Source organism: Coenobita brevimanus, chromosome 110 (assembly GCF_032717465.1).
Source record: "Coenobita brevimanus isolate Jiangsu-jjx chromosome 110, ASM3271746v2, whole genome shotgun sequence".
In the NCBI taxonomy this organism is placed as follows: domain Eukaryota; kingdom Metazoa; phylum Arthropoda; class Malacostraca; order Decapoda; family Coenobitidae; genus Coenobita; species Coenobita brevimanus.
This window is the reverse complement of record NC_137063.1, coordinates 46,770,485-46,787,978: the sequence shown is the minus strand read 5'-3', so window position 1 is coordinate 46,787,978 and position 17,494 is coordinate 46,770,485. Positions and strand designations below refer to the sequence as shown.

At 39.7% G+C, this 17,494-nt stretch overlaps 1 pseudogene; it reads left to right on the top strand.

Annotated features, from left to right (window-relative positions):
* The first annotated feature begins 1,274 nt into the window (after positions 1-1,274).
* LOC145417573 (proton channel OtopLc-like) overlaps positions 1,275-17,494 on the top strand; it is a 31,397-nt pseudogene continuing 15,177 nt past the window's right edge.

Genomic DNA, 17,494 nt, shown 5'->3' with positions numbered 1-17,494 from the left:
GGTCAGTAATTAACTAACTAAAGACATTGACTCAAAATGTGATTGAACTGACCAAGGCTCATAGAATACCGGAATGAACGTAACAAGTAACTCAGGGAACTTATTTCAGGAAGCAGCTAGAATACAAGTAACAGATTTAAGATGAGCAACATGGAGAGAGAGAGAGAGAGAGATATCATAACAAGAATATAACTAAGAGAGCCTGTTTCATGGAGCAGTTACAATATAATTAACTTGGGACTTATTATGAGCAACTTGGAGAGAGAGAGAGAGAGAGAAACTCACTTGTCCCAGGCGTTGTCTGGGGTGGGACGCAGGACTGTTGCTCCCCCAAGTACACCGACACCCCAGGACACTGCCCCACCCCCCACGTCCCCTGCCCTGAGCATATGATGTATCTCTGGGGGTTGTCTGGGGACGGCATTACCTCCCACGGGGTTGTGCACATGACGACTGGGGCTGGAGAAGGGAAAGGGGTGATTGAAGTTGTGGTAGAAGGAAGGGTAGGGGTGATTGGATTGTGGTAAGAGGAAGGGTAGGGTTAGGGGTGGTTGTTGTGCCAGGAGTGAGGGGTAGAGGTGCTTTCAGTTGTGGCAGGAGTGATAGCTGATGCCGAGGTGATGATGGTAGTTGTGGTAGGAGTGGTAGCTGATGTTCTGGTGATGATGGTAGTTGTGGTAGGAGTGGAGTTAGATATGGTGGTTGTGGTTTTAATAGTGTTGGTAGTGTTTGAAGTTATATGGAGGAAGGATTGGTGATATTTGTAGCTGATCTAGGATAGGGATGGTGGAGGCTGTGGTAGGACTGGTGATGGAAGTTGTAGCTGTAGTAGGGGTGGTGATGGGTGTGAAGTTAGTGTGTTCTGCGGATTTGTTGTACAGTATATATATATATATATATATATATATATATACTGTATATACAATTTTTGTTATATATAATTCATGTGGCTTCTTTTAGTTCCCTTGATTTCCTTCTTACCCAAACACATACCCGAACATTAGTAATATTTGCAGCAGGACAGGGAGGGAGGTTAAAGTTTATTGCACTAATTCAGATAGATCAGATTTGTTTAGCCTGGATTTTCCTTGGGTATCATGTATTTTTGCCCATGGCCGAACACTGGTTTTCATTATTGCAGGATCTAGTGGTGGAGTGACAGGCATAGGTAAGTCTGCACAGTTTAGTTCGTATTACCCGGTGCTTTCATGGACTCGTACTTTCCTTCTATCTAAACCCACTTACCAGAACACCGGTCCTCTGTATTGCAGGACATGGTGGCGGGATCGAAATATCCCACACTGCAGCTACTATATGTCCACCGTCCCTCGCGAGAGCACATCCAGTACGCATTGCAATTGCCTGGCTCTGAACGCAGCTCCCCCGCCGTGCACACCACATCTGAAGCACAAACAGGTATTGTTCCTTCGCCTTAGCTCAGTGCTCTGGCCTCTTGAGGACTATTTCGTGTAGCTCAGTGGCAGAATAAAACAGTACTGCAGCTCTACATCCTCTCTGTGGCATCTCTTTGTAGGTAGCATCATATTCTGGTGTTAATCTGAACGAGCATTTAAGATGGAGAGGTGGCAGCTGTAGGCCAAGCTAAAGTTAATAGAGGAGGATTGATGTCTAATGTTAAATCCTCCCCTGGCCTTACTGTTGCCTGACTATAATTATGTAGCTATGGGGACGTCTCGCAGCAAGTAGGTAGAATAAGTCACAGGACTGGTTGAAATGTGATGTAGACCCCACTGAATACATCATTGTTGTATTGTTTCATACTCATATTTTCTGACTCTTACCCTACCCATTGATTAACGAGAGGTCACTTATGATGATGATGAGGTTGATGATGATGTAGTGCAAGCAGAGGGGATGTATCTTGATCCATTTACATTACCATCATCCTAATCTTGCTAATAATAAAATAAATGGGGTGCGTACAGGATCGGGAAATAAGAATGGGAAAGATTGAAGGCATGAGAATTATCAACAGAGTGCCTATTACAACTAAGCCCCCAAAATATATATATATATATATATATATATATATATATATATATATATATATATATATATATATATATATATATATATATCACTCTAGTCCCCTCCCCCAAAAAGATTACTACTCGGGCCTTCCCCCCAAAAAAAAAAAAAAAAAAATCCTCTACTACTTGAGCCCCCGCCCCCACCCCCCCAAAAAAAATCCTGTAACTAGTACTCGAGCAAAAAAAACAAAAAAACTACTCGAGGAGAGAAAAAGAAACTTAATCGTTACTCAAGAACCCCCAGAATCCGTCAACTACTTATCGAGCCTGAAAAAAAAATGCTCGAGTCCCCTCCCCCCCAAAAGAAAAGAAAAAAAAATTACTCGAGCAAAAAAAAAAAAAAAAAATCTACAACTCGAACCAAAAAAAAAAAAAAAAAAAATCCTGTAACTACAGCGAAAAAAGAAATCTACTACTCGGGTCCCCCCCCCCCCAAAAAAAAAAAAAAATCGTCTATACTCGAGTAAAAAAAAAAAAAAAAAAAAAAAAAAAAAAAGCCACTCACCAGGACAGTCCTTGGGGGGACAGGTGTGTACCGCCAGGGTGAAATAGGTCATCGGTGGGCAGGTGTATTGGAGCCAGACCCCTCCTTGACACTGCCAGTACCCCCCACAGTCCAGGTCATTGTGCACCTCGCCCTCCTCGCACCCGTAGCAGTCTGGAGGCAACGATGATGATGATGAACAATTGTATGATGGATGATGAAGATGATAGTGGTGGTGGTGAACAATACTCCTAAGATGATGATGGTGATGACTCTTGATGATGGTGAACAGTTTGTATGATGATGAAAAACAATTTGTGATATTTGTAGTTTTATGCTCGTCGGGTTAGGAAGTATTTTAACACTTCTTCCTTAGCTATTTATTTCCCACACTAAAGATTAATACAGTACTCTTGTATTTTTGTATATAACAACATTAACATGGTCGGTATAAATAGCCGACGACATCACACATATACAGAGTACGTTATGTATATCGTTTCAGTATCTGCATAGTTTGTATAAATAACACGAAGAATACTAACGTGTCATGCAGAAGGAAACTGGTAGAGAGAGAGAGAGAGAGAGAGAGAGAAAAGTTAGGCCTGAGTCTATGATCGTTAATGTAACTTCTTTTTTAACCCTTATCATTGTGTAACACTTGAGGATTTCAGCTAACACCAGAGGAGTTTATTGATCAGAGGGGAAGCATCTCGGGAAAGGATTAAGTTATTTTCTTATCCTCATCTGTTATTTGTGACTCGAAGGCTCATTTCAACTTCTCCTCGTGTGATACTGAAGTTTGCATTTTTGTAAATACTATTTCTGTGCCTGGTCTCTTCGAATGTAATGGTTTATATACCTCCCGGTTTCTCGTTGATTGTATTATATTATGATGATGATGATGATGATTATTATTATTAGTACTAGTAGTAGTAATAGTAGTAGCAGCAGTAGTAATAACAGCAGTAGTAAGAGTAATAGTTTTTTTTTATTATTATTTATAGTAGTAGTAGTAATAGCAGTAGTAAAGGGTTGCTTCAGCACGGTAATGGTAGTAGTGGCAGTAAAGGTGATAAGTAACAGTAGATAAAAAAAGAAAGCAGCATTCAGTCCTCAGAGCATTCAGCCATCAATCTCCCTTTCCCCCCCTGCCCTCATTTACCACGATACACACACCATTATCACTCAGCACACCATCAGCATTTGTCTACCCATATCTAACACCAGTAGTACACCAGTTACACCAATACCGAGTTAGATGGCAATACAGTATACCCCTGAAAGGAAAGTACACAGTGAGCTCTAAACTGGAATACACTCAATACACCACACATGTCTTAGCAATTATCTGTATAGGTGTATAAGAGAAGGTCGGGGTCTGTATGGGAGTGGTGTGACAGCGTTTGGTGAAATTGATGGGACGTTTTTGTGCTGGAAGTCGGTTGAGGGATCTCTCTCTCTCTCTCTCGTTTGTGTGTGTGTGTGTGTGTGTGTGTGTGTGTGTGTATGGTCTGTCATATCGATCCAGGTCAACAGGAAGTGGGCCCACCTTGACCATGGAAGCGTGTGCCAGTAATCAGGCTAAATGGGGCATGGTTGTCAAGGTAACGACAATCCAGGTCTTTTAGGTAATTTCAGGTCATTGTAGGGTCGGATTGATTTTGGTCAGTACAGCACGTTTGTGAAGTCATATGCCAGAGTTTTTAATTATTGGTAGTGGAACAGGACGTGGGCAGTACACCCAGTTAGTGTGGGTGTTGTAGGTTGGATGATATGCCCGTGTCAAGTGAAATAATATGGACACACACTCTTCTTATACGGACTTCTCTCACGGACTTGAGGACCAGAATTAAGTACAGAATAACAGAGCATAATGTAAACAGTTTTACTTACTGTCATATAATACATTCTGGCGTAGGCTGAAACGGAAAATGAGCTATCGGAACCGAGAGAGGGTTATTGCTACCCGTACTTACGCCAGGAGGGGTGAGATTCTCAGGCATTTACGAGTGATTCCCTGTCGTGAGATGTTTTTACAGGAAGAACTAGTCGAGAAGAATTTGCACTTCTTTTCCTGATGGTCCTGCAGTAATAATAACAGCAACAACTAATAATAATCTGCAGTAATTTTCGTCTCACAATAAAGATTTAGGTTTACAGGAGACAGGAAAAATTCGATAGTCTCCTTGTCCTACCTGGAAGTTAAAACCAGAGTTACGACAGGGAAGTTGATCTTAAGTGCGTTTGTGTGTTCCAGGCTCCTATGACTCCCTCTCAGATAAATAATATCGTCTGGCTTTACCTAAAATAGAATAGCAAGAGTTGTCCCGACCATGAGAGGGTAAAAGGAGAATTAATGAAACGAAAGATTCGGGGGCCTAATTCTAATAGCCCACCAAAATATGTCGTTGGATAAGGTACAAATTACCTACAAAATAAATTAGAAGAAAATTCACAGAACTCTACAGAATTCAGTCTGCGCTTCGCATACTCAGTCCATATTAAAAAACATGGCGGCTGGCACTTCCCCGTCATTAATCAAATCCACACCAAAAGTAATAGGCTTCTGCACATCCACGTACGAAGGTCTGGTGAAAATTCGTCCCCAACATTTCAGGATATGTTGAGAACACACACACACACACACACACACACACACACACACACACACACACTGGCAAAAACATTCTATCGCTCCGCCATGCTATAGGCGGGCGATGATAAGACTTACGAGCTAGTGAATGGAGCAGGAGTAGCAGCCACTCGAAGTCCTCCATGAGTCTCTTAATTTCCATCTCCAGTTTTCTTTTCCGTTGACTTCTTAAATCATCCAGTACGGTGACGTTTTTTCGTGTTTTTTCACCACCTGACTATTTTGCTGTGAGAGGACTTGATATTGGGAGAATTTAATAGAATTTTTTCAAACCCCCTCGCCTAGAGATTTTTTTCATATTTAAGTATAGTCGTCAGGAAATAGTGATATAAATTACGTCGTCTGATTTCAGATAAATGTAAGTACATTGAAGGAGAAAATTCGGTACTTCTGCAAGATAGAGAGGCGGAATGGAAATGTGATGGAAGTGTTGGGAATGTGCACGGGTGAGTTTGATGTGTAAGCCGCGCCCCCCTGTTCCCAGCCTGTCCCTCATTGGCTACCGAGGCATGCATTCCAAGTGACGTAGGAAGTAGCACCTCTTGTAACTGTATTTTACATCTCGACATTCTCTAGTATGTTTTAGGTTCATCATGATAGCGACGCACTTAGCAGAGAGAAGGGGGAGGGGGGATGTTGAGGATAATGTGCAAAATAACTCGCCAAGGTAGGGGTTACGAAATCTGCGAAGCCACTTCATAATACCATCCCCAGTTTCACATCTTCATAGCATCTGTAAAAATGAATACCAGACAAACGGGGGAGGTGTGGCTGAATCGGTAGAGAGGCGGCTTGCAGTCCTAATGGACCCAACATCGAATCCCGGCTGGGGCAGGGAACAGTTTAAGGATTTGAATTTCCTAAAAGCAGACTTTCCTGATCTACCAGATGACCCGCCGACATGTCATAAAAGTACCCTCGCTAATACCAGTACACTAGTCATGTATGAGACAGCCCTAGCATGTATTCTATATGAACGGTGGGTGTTAGCGCCGAAGTGGTGACATGTGGAGGTGTAGGAGAACTACTGGGCCTTGGGATGGGCCACTGCCCCCAAGAAATAGGCCCTGAGGCTTTGCCCAGAGTCGGACACGTAAAAAAAAAAAAAAAAAAAAAAAAAAAAAAAAAGGCTTCAAGGTCATTTTAATCTTCAGGCCGATGACATTTTTTTTCTTGCTACAGCCAGACGATTTTGTTTGATTAGGATAACCATCTGATACAGGAGGGGTTAAGAAATGCAATGTGTAATCCTTTCAGGGTACAGTCTCTCTAAATACATCAGGAGGTAGCATCAGTAAAACAAGTAATCGGACTGAAGGAGTTAGTGATAATCGGGGACTTCTGTTTATTATTCTGACTGTTAGGCAGATTATTTTACATGTTTTAGGTGAGATTTCTGTTAGGGAAAGGACTTAATGCTGTTTATGAGGTCAGTAGTCAGTATTGCTAATTCTTTTTGTTCTTAGGCCTCAATGACATGTTTGCAACATGTTTACTTTATCAAAGTTTCCCTGTTAGTGTGTACTTTTATATTGCTAGTTTGTCATTTTTTATTGCTCCTATTTTGATCCATAGACACTAAAGCTATCCAAAATATTCACCCATACAGTATTCTCCAAGAACCTCCCACAGAAACTCTCCTTCCCAAAGAGTTGCAAGTTCATTTTGTCAGACTGTAGTATGTTCATCAGTTCACTCATCTATGTATCATCATCAGCACAAAATACAATACAAACATTTTATTTGGCCTTCACTGTAATGCTACATCTGAAATATATTTACTATATACATGTAAGATAAATTCTCGGCAGCAGTTGCCTGGGAACCCAAGATTTTTATGTTTGGTTTAATATTAATTTGAGCTCCCACCCTAATTCTGTCATCATTGTAATGTCACTATTCACATATACGTACATACATGTACTTATAAGACAGTTCTCTGTCAGTTCCCCGTTTAATATACTCGTAAGATAATTCCCTTTCAGTTCCCAGCGTAATATATTTGTAAGATTTGGTTATTCCCCTCACTTCCCACACAGCATTTGGCTTGGGTACCATGGTCTACAATGGGCTGGAGTTTGGTGTTCTTTGAGAAACCGGTGTTGACCCCATGCTACCAGATCCTGTGGGGCGTCAATCCACTCCTCCAGCTGGTCTTGACATTCATGCAGGTGTACTTCATGAATGCTCCAGTGAGATGCTGATTTTTACCTTGCTTTGTTACTGTTTGTGAGTGGCGCAGAAGAGGGATGCCTCTGTGTGGTGGCATAGATTTACTAGAGTGGTTCCACTGCCCAGTCATACAAATGTACAGTACCTCATCTCTCCCCCTATCCCCCAAAGTGAAAGACGATGGAGTGCAAGAGGACAGCTATAGCCTGCAGTCTGCTGGATTCACATTTCAGATAGACTTTGGCTACATCTGATACAGTACTACATATACTACTATAGTTTGTGAGTTTTATAAATGAAGGTAACTAGACTGTATCTTCATGAATACTCTTCTGAAGATTTGCTTTAATTTCCTTTGATAGCTATTGTGTTTGTTTGCAGCTGCCTATGGAGCTGCATTTTATTTTCATGAGTGCCTGGGTGAAACACTGAATATCCATTACTGTGTTTGTTTTGTTGACATGCAGTATTAGATCTTTATATTTAGCCGAGAAATGGCTAATTGGTGGTTTAGTGGATTAAAGTTCCCAACCGGATGTGGCCCTGATGACTCTTTTAAGACATCATATGGTGGTTGGGGTTAATTGCTTACATACTACCACTCAGAAAAAAGTACGTAGTCACTCTCACTCTGAATGCCTAAACTAAGTAGCCTAGCTGTAGGCCCATATACACCTGGTGGGTCAGTAAAGAATTAAATGATAGATGAAGAGTGACACATTTGACTGGTTCCCATTTTCCTCATTAGCTGAACAGCCATAAGTTCAAGTTCTTGGCACGGTTTGGGCTGATGCACATTGTGGCCACCAACCTGTGTGTGTGGGTGCGCACACAGGTCCGGGAGAGCCTCAAGAAGATCAGTGAATTTAGGGTCACCCAGAGACAGAAAGGGGAGGACTACATGAGACCTGGTAGGTAGTCTCAGCATGCATCTTTCAAGTTGTCTTTTTTTGTTTTTTAATATATGCTGCAGGTTCATGTTTTGCAATTTGAATAGCCTAGGCCCAGACCCCTATACATCTGATTTTAGCGACTCAAAGGAGAAAACTACTGTATATGATACTCTGTGGTAGTTCAGGCCCACAGCTTTTGAGCTGCTGTTTTGGTACTCTTGTATTCTCTCCATGTTCTGATGTTGAAGTTGTATTACAGTCACAGGGGGGAGGATTTCATGATAGTAAGTAATGTGGGTCAGCAGCCTCCAAACTGAGCTCCTGTTTTTGTTTCTCAGTATTCTCTCCATATTACTGTTTTGCAAAGTCCCAATAGCCTAACCCACAGGGGGTAGGGCTAGATTACATAATACTTAGTGGGTAGTCTGAACTCATAACCTTCAGACCTCTGTTTTAGTTCTTTCATGTTCCTGTTTTTATATTCCTGATCAACAGTGATTACAGCATTTGGACTGTATTTTTTTCCTTTGATGTTGGTTTTCATGTACTTCAGTTCTGAAGTTCATACTGTATGCATTTTTCCATCTGTACTGTATAGTCATTATTGTGACTTTTGTATATAGAAATCCATTCTCTTAGACCCAGCAATCCTCTTACTTGCAGCAAGATGGCACCACACATCTTCACATGTTGTCACCTGGGCACTAGGTGTCTCATGTTATCAGTACCAAGTCAGATTTTATAGCTTCCATTATCTTCTCAAAACATTTAATAATGTATTCATAGCACCTCTGGTTCTTGTAGTAAGGTAAGACTGAGTTTGGTTATGTGTAAGTATTAAGTCATAATACAGTGTCATGACCTTATTTTTTCTACGCTCATGATAACTGTATGTTCACCATTTGATACTGTTATGTGTAGAAAATGTACATTAGTAGCTTAATAATGCACTTCTGTATGGCTAGGTTGTAAATTAGTAGCTTATTTGAAGTATAATTAAAAGTAAGGCCAATGGGTTTTTAAGGTAGAGTTGTTATTTTGCTGGTTGTATATTTGTATCTCCTTCCATTATTTGTATTCATATAATCAGTTCCTTCCTCCTCTTTGTATTATTTTGAAGTCCCTCAATATACATCTGTATGGCTAGGTTGTAAATTAGCAGCTTATTTGCAGTATAATTAAAAGTAAGGCTAATGGGTTTTGGTAGTGTAATTTAGAGATGTTATTTTGCTGGTTGTATATTTGTTGGTGAGTGGGGTGTGCCTGCTGAGATAGATGAGAATGGGAGTGCGTTAGTGGACATTTGTGCTGGGAGGGGGTTGGTAATAGCCAATACCCTCTTCAGGCATAAAATGATCCACAGGTATACATGGCGAGTGATGAGAAGGGTGGGTGGTGAACTGAATGAAAGGAAGGCAATGATTGATTATGTGTGTGTGGATGAAAGGATGCGAAGATGTGTAAAGGATGCAAGAGTGTATAGAGGTTGGGGGAGTGGACTTTCTGACCACTACTTGGTGGTGGCCAGAATTAGGATGCAAGTAAGATGGAGGAATAGAAGAAGGGAAAGACGAGAGGAAGGAGTAGTTGCAAGGAGAGTGGAAAGGTTACAAGAGGATGAGAAAAAGGCAGAGTATAAGAGAGAAGTGGAGGAACGATTGGGCAAATATGAATTGGAGCAGATGGGAGACGTGGAAGGTGTGTAAGATATTTACAGAAGAAATATGTGCAGCATGTGATGTGGTGTGTGGAAAGACGAGAAGACGGAGGGGGTGCAAGGAACAGCGTGGTGGACTGAAGAGGTGAAACAGGGCTGTGGCACAAAAGAAGAAAGCATACAATGAATGGATGAGAAATAGGGGCGTGGAAGAAGTTGAGAGGCAGAAGAGAGAGTTATATGTGGAAAGGAAGAGAGAGGTGAAAAGATTAGTAAGAGAGAGTAAGAAGAGAGTGGATGAGGAATTTGGAAGGAATTTGAGTGTAAAGTGGAGGGACTGTAAGAAAATGTTCTGGAGAGAAGTGAAAAGAGTAAGACAGGGTGGAAGTGAAGTTAGCAGGGGAGTGAAAGATAAACATGGTAGATTACTAGTGGAGAAGGGAGAAAAAGTGAGCAGATGGAGAGAACACTTTAAGGAATTGTTGAACGTAGAGGATGGAAGTAATGCGAGTATAAGTGGCTGGGGAATGGCTGGGAGAAGGAGGGAGGTGAGAAGACAGGTAGTAATCAGTAGGATAGAGGTTGTGGAAGCAATGAAGAAAGTTAAATCGGGGGAAAGCCCCAGGAATTGATGGCGTGTGTGGTAAGATGCTGAAGCATGGGGGAGAGAGAGTAGTAGAATGGATATGGCAGATGTGCAGATTGGCCTGGTATGAAGGTATAATCCTGGAGGATTGGAAGTTAGATAAAATTATTCCCTTGTACAAAGGAAAAGGGGAAAAAGAAGTGTGTGGTAATCATAGGGGCATTTGTCTTCTTAGTATAATAGGAAAAGTGTATGGTAGGATACTTATAGACAGAGTTAGAGAAAGAACAGAGAAATTAGTTGGAGAAGAACAGGGAGGCTTTAGGAAGGGAAGAGGTTGTGTAGATCAGATATTCATTCTTAGATCTTTAGTGGAAAAGTTTCTAGAGAAGGGAAAGAAGTTGTATGCGGCTTTCATGGATTTGGAGAAAGCATATGACAGGGTGGATAGACAAGGATTGTGGAAAGTGTTAAGAATATATGGAGTAGATGGGAAGTTGTTGAATGCTGTGAAGAGTATGTACGATGGTGCGAAGGCTGCAGTGCGTGTGGATGGTGAACTAAGTGAATTTTTCTCTTTGAAAGTTGGGTTGAAACAGGGATGTGTCATGTCTCCATGGTTGTTCAATCTGTACATGGATGGGGTAATAAAAGAGGTACAAGGTAGGGTAGTGGATGTTGGAGTGGCCCTGGTGAGAGAGGATAGTGTTTGGAAACTCCCTGTACTGTTGTTTGCAGATGATACTGTGTTGTTGAGTGAAGATGAAGGGGAGCTGCAAGGCTTGGTGGATGAGTTTGAGAGAGTGTGTAAGAAACGGAACCTAAAGGTGAATGTAGGGAAGAGTAAAGTGATGGTCTTTGAGAGGTGAAGTCAGTGAATGTATAGCGAGGTTGGATGGTGAGGAATTGGAAAATGTGAGTACGTTTAAGTATTTGGGTAGTGTGATGAGTAAGGATGGAGGTTTGGAGGGTGAAGTGCTTGAAAGGGTACAGCAGGGAAGAAAGGTTGCTGGTTCCTTGAAAGCAGTGATAAGAAACAGGGAAGTGAGCATGGAAGTAAAAAAGTTACTACATGACAGTATTGGGATACCAACTCTAACGTACGGAAGTGAAGCTTGGACGTTGTTGGAAGGACACAAGTCAAGAGTGAGAGCAGTGGAAATGAGTTATTTAAGAGGAGCCTGTGGAGTCACGTGGAGAGACAGGCTGACAAATGAGGATATAAAGGAGCGTTGTGGTGTTGATGTGGATGTGATAGGAAGCGTTGTGAGGAACACACTGAGGTGGTTTGGCCATGTGGAGAGGATGGAGGGTGAAAGACTGACGAAGAGAGTGTATGTGAGTGAGGTGGAGGGTGGAAGAGGGAGGGGGAGACCGAGGATGAGATGGAGGGATGGGGTGGAGAGGTATATGAGAGAGGGGGGTGTGAGTTGGGAGCAGGGTAGTGAAATGGCGGGGGACAGGGCGACTTGGAGGCGATTTGTTTGTGGCCACCCCAAACGGGATTGAGGCGTCTGGCAATAGATAGATAGATAGTTCCTTCCTCCTCTTTGTATTATTTTAAAGTCCCACACCATCTCCCTCTCTTTCTTCTGTCATTGTTATTTTTTCATTATCATCATCTCCCTTTTTTTTTTTTTTTACCTTATTTCCCTGTTTTATATTTATTCTTCCTGTTACTTTCTCATCCTTTTTTTTTTTTTTTTTTTTTTTTTTTTTTATACATTCCCCCCCTTTTTCCTCCCCCCCCCTTTTTTTTTTCTTTATAATACTATCAACCTTTTTCTGTCTTGGTGTTCTCTTTATTCATTCCATCCTTTCTCTCCCTCTGTATTCTTAATGTTTTTTTTCCAGTCCTTTTTTTTTTTTTTTATACATCTTTCTCTCCTTTTCTCATTTAGATTTTTTCTCTTCATTCAGTCCTTTTTTTTTTCCCATGTCTTTCTGCATTCAATTATGTTGATTCTCCATGTCAAATTCTCTGAAGTTTATTTGTTTTCATTTCCTTGTAATTTTACCACTATCTCTTCTGTTTCTGCATTCTTTTCTTTCTTTCTGTGCACCTCTTTTTGTTATTATTTAATGTTGATACAATATCCTTCCATGGTTTCATATGCAGCCATCAAAATTACTTTGATATCACAGTACCAACATTGCATTAATTTCAAAATGTTAGTAGAAGTGCAGTGTTAAGAGTTATAAAGTAAAATTACAGAGATACATGTACACACAGCAAAAAAACTATCATTACAGGGGGGGTCCGATGTGTTTCATACTGAACAACCTGGCTGTCTCGCTAGGGTTGGTAAGCCTGACAGTGGGTGAGTTGCCAAATAGGACGAGGTAGAAATATGCATGGGAGAAGCAATGGATATAGCGTATAATAAATATGCAACAAACACATGCAGGGATACCAATGGAGGAGGCTGTTATCAAAAACCTTCATTCGTAGTGTCATTTTATATCGCGCAGAAGGTGTAACGATAGTTTTTTTGTTGTGTGTACATCCTTCATATTGTAAAACTCCATTATGCAGGTTGAAGGTGGTGCATAATACTGTATGTAGGGTAAAACAAAGTAGGCCTATGCATACAGTGTAGTTTATAGGTAGGTGTGACTCAACATGTCAGGCAGCAGAAGTCTAAGTCTTGTCTCCTCTCCTGATTCTTTCTCTATGAAGATCTGTGGCCAAATAAAATGATCAGTTTCTCTTGCTGCAGATTCTCCAGACTGGTTTTTAGAGTCCATGGAGAGAGAGGCAGGAAAGGTGGCAGGATTGTTTTGCTGCTAGTATTTTGTAAGTTAATACTGTAACTCTGTAAGTCCCCAGTGCAGGTTATGGGAGAACAGTCAAAAGAAATGTTACTCTCAGTCTGCTTCCCTGCTGAAGTATAGAATGAAAATTTCTAAAAACTACTTTAGGTTCCAAGATAATACCAGTATTCCTCATATTCACTTTCCTTCCTAACAGAGATATCTTTCAGAGCTCATATCACCACCCCTCGAGGACTTCTTGTACTCCATGTACACATAATTCCTTCCTATGATATGACTGGGTCCCATATACCTGTCAACTTGGAAGGCTCCATAACAACTCTGTTATTAATTCATTGTCCATAATATACCTGAATATTTTCTTACATTTGAACTTAGCAAGTTAAGGAGAATTATGGATATACAGTATAAAAGTTGTATACTGAGTGCTAAGGGTCAGACCCAAGAAGGCATGGAGTGAGGTCACTCATAAAGACCTCATGGTAAAGAGATCAACCAGAAATACTGCAAAAGATCAAGTAGCCTGGAGAGCAGACATTGAGTGATCACAGTGTAAACATGCTACCATAACCAAGATCTTTATAAAACTGTACAGTATATTGTAAATAATTAAGCACTGACATAGTTGCATAAGTAACATGCAGAAGAATATCAATTTTTCATAGGTAAAAGAAAAATAGTAAGGAAGAGGTACTAGAAAATTTGACAAGAATATGGCCCAAAAAGTTTAATATTTTTTTTTTAAGTTCTCACACCTCCGGTTTTCTTTCCTCGACCCCCAGATGAATTTGCCACGCCCTCCAGAATCACAGTCTCATGCAGCCCAGCAGGTACGCCTCTATAACCACAATGATTTCTTAGAGATGGAGGAGATTAACGAAACCATGAACAGCTTCAATATGATCTGAACACACTTGATATATACAGTAAAACCTCGAAATAACAGACTTCAGTAGAACAGAATTCACCTTTATCGAACTCGAGGAGCTACCGGACTAAATTCCTATAGCTATATTGGAAAAAGTCCAATAAAGCCAGAAGCAGTCCAGACATCCTGACCACCTCAGCTATGTTCACCACAATAAGGTAAATAAAAGACAGTTTATCAGTGTACAGTACAGTATTATTATATATATTAGCTATACCATTTGATTAATGTAGTGAAGTTATAACACAGTACAGTACTGCAATGGTAGTCAAAACAGTTTAAAGACCGTTCGTGCAATCCGAACTAATGTCTGATATACAGTATAGGAAAAAAAGCCGGATTAACGGGGAAGTCCCAATATCGCTTTTATCGGAATTTCACATTTTCCAGAATGGTTTGGGCCCCAATTAGTCCGTTATGGTGACGTCTTACTGTATTGCATCCTCATAGAGTTTACTCTATATCGCTGCATTACTGTCAGTCCCCATTTAAAGTCTAGGATGAGAGCACTTTACAATGGATTAATAGTAACAATAAGTAAAAAATAGCTCATGTCTCATTATCAACTTAATAGTCAAACATATATAAGTGAAATAGCTTTAATTGAGGACTAACAGTATATTCTGGTGCATTTATAGATTTTATTGCATTACAGCTGGAGAAGGAATTTGCGTTCACTTCATTCCAGGATGCAAGATGTCACAGCACCCCACCACTTGTTTATTTTGAAACTGATTCATTTTCACTGCTTGATTTTTGTATTTGGTATCTCCATTTTTTTTTTTTTTTTTTTTTTTTTTCTCGAGTTGCCAGCTTGTACTGTTTGAGTTAGTTTTCAGTTTCACCTGTTTTTTTTAATTGCACTTTTTTTCTTTCCTTTTTTTTATTTATCATGCAGTGTTTAATGCATCAGATTTGTATGACCCCAAACTAACTGGGGGGTTTATTGTGATTGTTTTGCCCTTTATGGAAACTTTGTAGCAATTGAGAATACGTTTTCATCCTTCATCTAATGCTTCTTCATCCTCACCACTTTTTCCCACTAAAAGATGGGGTGGGTTAGGGTCTAGAATGCAAGGAAGGAGAAATCTTTTAGTGAGGGGAAAAGAAATCAGGATAATGATGAAACTTTAACATTATACACTAGAGTTCAGCCTCATTTGATTACTGTACAGTGTTTAGTAATTTGATTCTCATGATTGTTTAGATGAACTTCATATACTTTTGGTAGATGTCAGTAACCTTGTATTAATTGCTTCATTGAAATTTATATTGTGGCATCCTTGGATACCTCATTCCTTATTATTTATGAGTGTGGTATTTTTTTCAGAACTCCTTATGAAGTGGTATGATTTAGAATTACAGTGCTTTTAGGTTCATTACTTATTAGAAGAAATATTGCCAAAGATTTTCCTTGATTTGCTCTGTTTATATATATATCATTTCAATTACGGTTATTTTCATTTGTACTTTATGGTAGGTGTTTCTGTCTGTATGTTGTTAAGTCTTTTGCAAATATATTTGGTTGTGAAGAACATAAAAACAATAAGGTATAATGTAGGTGTACTGATATGAATCAGGAATTAGAAACGTTAACTTCCCAAGAAGTTGTATATTCGCATTTTCTTACATGCAAGATTTTGGTAAGTTTGTGTTTCATCTCCTTGTGAGTATCAGTGCAGTGTTTGTTCTTGGATATCATGCATTAGGAGTTACTTATTTGTCCAGTGCTGTAGAGATTTAAATGAAACGGATAATAACCTGCGAGTGATTTGTACGTGCAGTATTGTATATACCGTACTGTAGTATAAATCTGGAAGAAATACAGAAAGTCCTCATTGTAAATAAGTGATGTGTTTCAGATATCATAATTTTTCTAGACCACCACATCCTTAAATTGGTGGAAGGTGGCAAGTCGACTTCATGGGGGGCAATGAAATGAATTTTTTTTTTTTTTTTTTTTTTTTTTTTTTTTTTTTTTTTTTATATAAATAGCAAATGGGACATTGAAAATATTCATACTGATGACTTATTGTACTGTATGGTATATATATATATGTGTGTGTGCATGTGTTTGCCAGACAAAGAGAAAAACACTCAAGGTTGTTATGAGGCAGCCTCAAGCATGAAAATATTTAATGTCATATACAGATGAATGACTTATATGTCTGATTCAGTTGCATTATGTGACTGCATGACCATTTCAGCTATACTAATACTAATTGCTCTGTGTTGGTTGTGATCATTTATTCTTTTTGTGCATCTATGCACCTACATTTCCTGGTCTGTTTACATTATTGTATGTCGCTTACCAGGATTCCAAAAACTGAAATGAACTGCAAATGATTGTACGATCCATATCACTGTACATATTGTTGATATTTCTCCCACATTCATACTTTCTCCTTTTTTTCTGGATCTCACCTTACCTTATACTAAGGTGGGAAAAAACAGCTAGGGTGATAATGATGATACTGAGAGCAGAAGGCAGAGTAATGCGATGTCTGATTTTTTTTAGATGAGGCCAGGATTTTGGAAGCTTGAATGATTGTGTGACCCATTTTACTGGCCTTTCTGTTCATAGCCCTCCCATTTTTGTTCTTCTTGTTACTGGATTCTACCTCAACCCATCATTAGATGGGAAAAAGGGCTGGATGATAATGATGGTGATGATGATAAATTTACCTTTTGTAGTGAGGAACTTCAAAATCCATCCCAGTAACCAAGCATTCAATACCTAGGAGTTGGGTTGATGAATGAAGAGGATATGTTGAACTGAACCTGCGAGCAAATGGAGATCATGGGGTCGATTGTGTCTGATTCAGCCCCGTACCTGTACCATTTCATTTTGGAGTACTCACTGATTGGGGCATCTGTGCTGTACAGTGTGTGGAAGCATACAGAGTGCAACCCAAGGTAAGTGAGAGAGAGAGAGTGAATTTGTATTTTGTAGTATTTCGTCTTACAGGTATCATATTTAAATATAAAGGTAGTTCTTAGTTTTATGTGTTGTTGCTGTGTCCCACAACATACAGTCACTCCTCACATAATGTTTTTAGGTAGTCGGAAGTGTGCAGGTACAGCTTGCACAATGCTGCTCTTAGTGAAATGATTTCAGATGATAAGCATATGACCAGATCTTGTTTCATGAGCAACTAAAAAAAAAAAAAAGGAAAAAAAAAAGTGATAATTGTTAGTACCATAATTTTTAAAATAAAACATTTTTAGTGAAACTAGCAATTTTAAGCAAAAGTTATTAGTAAGAGAGTAAGAAGAGAGTGGATGAGGAATT